Genomic DNA, 3,993 nt, shown 5'->3' with positions numbered 1-3,993 from the left:
ACATTATGACTTGCATTTATATCTTATGTGAGCATTACACCTTCAACGAATCAGCTCTCAATACAGGGTAGTATATCGAGTATTAAACATAGCAGTTGCTGGTTGATTTTAATAATTGTTGTTCTTCCTGATAGGTCCTGACAGATGAAAAATATACCTATGTTTTCTAATTACAGCCCATTTATAACGATACCGAATTTTAGATTACGACCATCTTGCTCTTGTAGCAGTACGTCTTGCAGCTGGAGCATCCCACTAACACGATGTCCGTAAGTGACATAATGCTATAGCATAAACAGGGTGTCCCAGCATAGAATATGGGGCTATCTTTAATAATAGGACTCGACCATGGTATTCTAAAAACTGAATCAGTACGACATTCTACATTCCTGTGCGTCTTAGAACAAGACGTTATCCCATTTAACTGCATTTTGACATTGTCCCAGATGCAAAAAAAAAAAAAAAAAAAAAAGCACGACAACGCTGGAGTGTGACACTCATGCAGTCATTGTAAATGTTTGCCACTTTAAGGTATAAACTAATTGCCAACATTGTCAGATGATATTCAACGTAAGTAAATTGGACCGTATGACTATATAAAAGTTACTTGCCTATAAGTAAGCATACGTGGCAACGGCCTTGCCGCGGTGGATACACCGGTTCCCGTGAGATCACCAAAGTTAAGCGCTGTCGGGCGTGGCCGGCACTTGGATGGGTGACCATCCAGGCCGTCATGCGCTGTTGCCATTTTTCTGGGTGCACTCAGCCTCTTGATGCCAATTGAGGAGCTACTAGACCTAATTGTAGCGGCTCCGGTCAAAGAAAACCATCTTAACGACCGGGAGTGTGGTGTGCTGACCACACGCCTCTCCTATCCGCATCCTCCACTGAGGATGACACGGCGGTCGGATGGTCCCGACGGGCCACTTGTGGCCTGAAGACGGAGTGCTATAAGTATATGAGAGTGTAATTTAATGTACTTTCTTACTCAAACATAAGGACATTAATCTAACTCACAGAATAGGTCAAGGATGTCATTAACATATAATTAATAAGTAATCCAAATGTAATGTACACGCACTGGCTTACTGTAATTCTTTAATGTCAGTAGGTAGTCTCAAGATAAGGCTACGTGCCACGTAATTTATTATGCTACAATAAGACTGAAGACCATTTAACTGCAATCTGAGGCAACGTAATTTTTACGTTAAAATTATTCATTTAGATACCTATTATTAACAAAAGTCTCTCAGGCTTGATTTGACCAGTACTAGACGCGTATCAGTAGTTGGATTTGTAGCGGGGATTAACCGTTTTGTTACACCACATGGTGCAGTCGCTGCTGTATGAAGACACAGACGGCTGTCGTGGTGTCGCCGCGGCGGGTTGGTCTCCCGGTGGGCTGACGTGATGTTGTTGGTTCAAATGGCTCTGAGCACTATGGGACTCAACTGCTGAGGTCATTAGTCCCCTAGAACTTAGAACTAGTTAAACCTAACTAACCTAAGGACATCACAAACATCCATGCCCGAGGCAGGATTCGAACCTGCGACCGTAGCGGTCTTGCGGTTCCAGACTGCAGCGCCTTTAACCGCACGGCCACTTCGGCCGGCGTGATGTTGTGTAGCTACTGATTAGTAGCCGATGGCTTTTATGTCTACATCTTTACAGGTGACGCTCAGACCAGCTTAAACTCTGCACTCTGTTCACTGCTTCCTTCTTAGTCACTCTCCAGGCAAAAACCAGCGCCCGATGGTCAGTTGTTCTGGCCATGGAGGCGGTTCATGTTCATGAGGCTTCTTTTGTCTCTAATAATTATATTGCGGATGTGGTGTCCAAATTTTATTTAGAGGAAGGCTAAGAAGCGGTAATACAGTCGAACTGGATGGAAAATAAAGCCCTGGAAGGATATTAATGTTATCGGAAACTGAATGGAATTGAGGATGTCACAAAGTAACAACAGACGTTAGGGTGAATGCAGGTATCAGACTCAATGCCTGAAAACCGATTAGGGAATAGACTGGCATGCCTCCAGAGCGCAAAGTCAGAAAGACCGGAATCGGAATCAGAATCTGAATATTTTGCGTTCCACAATAAGACTCTCAGGTAGAATGACGATGGAATGGCATGGAATGACCATATACAAAAGAGAATGACCAAACTGAATCCATGGATTCAGTGCTTGGGGAATTTTCTCTCATTCTCCCGATATTGTCCTTCGGAACGCTGAATTTCCCGTTACATCGTCCTGTCCTTGGTGACCTCAATTTTCACTGTTCCCCGAGTGGAATATCGACATTGGGTAACTCCAGCCTGACAGTCTTTGTTGCAGGGTGCCTACTCCATATCGCTTACAAAAATCTTTGAATTCTCTTTCACAGGTGGCTGGCCTTCCGTCATCAGTGGCCGACATGGTGTATGCAAGGGTGCTTCCCATGGCGTGTTCCCTAGCGGGTACCACAACTGATTTTCTTCAGAAACTTCTATGAATGCGTTCAGATACCCGTTATTACCATTCCTGAGAGAGTATGAAGGCTGCAGCTGGACAGCTGGTCTATTTGTTTGTTGCGGGAAGGCTTTAAAGAAGTGTCACAGATTCTCGGTAGCTAGGCGACGCTCGTCAACTGCCAGTCAGTCTTAGAACGGGACAGCCCCTTCAAGGCGAATCACAACACTGGCAAACCGCACCTGTTTCTCTTCTGTAGCTCACGATAACAAAGCGTGGCCTAACTAGAACCCTTTTCTCCAGAGCATCGGGATCGCGAAGAATCACACTAAAATCAATCTACAGTTTGTCATGTCCTGTTGAATAACACTACATTCGAGCCAGTCTTCATTTATCAGTCTTTCCTGAGATGAAAAGTGATCATGATGAAAGTTAAGGGATCCTTTGTTGTGGTGTAAAGTAAAAAATATTCTGTCTATAGTAAGTCAGTATGTATCTCCTCAGCCAGCTTAATTAACAAATGAGCTACTTTTTAATGGAGGAGGGATTATGTACACTCAAGTAAGAAATAGATTGAGAGTAGTGGAGCTATTATTTATTAAATATAAATTATCATTTTTAGAATCTCTGCATTTGATTGAAATGGAAATGAGCTTTTGGCGTCATTGGTCGGGAGGTCCCTTGCGGGGCAGGTCCGGCCTCCTTGGTGCAGGTCTTATTACATTCGACGCCACACTGGGCCACCAGCGCGCCGGACGGGGATGAAATAATGATGAAGACAGCTCCCAGTTCCTGAGCGGAGAAAATCTCCGACCCAACCGGGAATCGAACTCGGGCCCTTTAGGCGGCAATCCGTCACTCAGCTATCGGGGCGGACTGTATTTGATTTAACTTACATGTCTTTATTTTCATAAATGTTTCTTTAATTTTCAAGGCACATGTTTCCGTTGAACCTTGTAATGGTTAATTACATAAATCTCCTTCTTGTTCCTTGCCTTTGCCCATTTCTCTACGGGTTCGGCGTTCTTGTATGGGTTTTGGCAATGTTAACTGCAGTTGGTAGCCAGATGCCTTTTGCTCACGCCACAGCTCCCCACCCGGTACGGACGTTGTTTGCTCCACACGTTTACGTTTAGATTAAATCTCATGTTCAATTGCGAGAACTTTTTTATGAATATTTGCCGTCTTGTAGCTGAGACGGGACGTGTATATCAGCCCGGCACTCACCTCGGTGGGAATGGGAAGGTGTATAAAATCCAGGTTGGAAGGCTCATCAGCACCCGAAGTTAATCCTCGAGGCGGATTCGACCCAGGGCAGCATCGCCTCCCCCAATCCCGGAAGCGGTGCATTATCGCTCTCCGCTATCCGGGAAGGCAGTTAATTGCATAAATAACTTACAATAAAAGAAATACACTACTGGCCATTAAAATTGCTACATCACGAAGATGACGTGCTACAGACGCGAAATTTAACCGACAGGAAGAAGATGCAGTGATATGCAAATTATTAGCTTTTTAGAGAATTCACACAAGGTTGGCGCCGGTGG

The 3,993-nt window shown here is 44.4% G+C and overlaps 1 pseudogene; it reads left to right on the top strand.

Moving 5' to 3' along the window:
• The first annotated feature begins 629 nt into the window (after positions 1–629).
• On the top strand, positions 630–747 carry LOC124616799 (annotated as a pseudogene).
• Positions 748–3,993: the final 3,246 nt, after the last annotated feature.

The sequence above is a fragment of the Schistocerca americana genome, chromosome 5 (genome assembly GCF_021461395.2).
Source record: "Schistocerca americana isolate TAMUIC-IGC-003095 chromosome 5, iqSchAmer2.1, whole genome shotgun sequence".
In the NCBI taxonomy this organism is placed as follows: Eukaryota; Metazoa; Arthropoda; class Insecta; order Orthoptera; family Acrididae; genus Schistocerca; species Schistocerca americana.
Note: the sequence above shows the minus strand (reverse complement) of the source record. Positions and strands in the feature narration are given on the sequence as shown.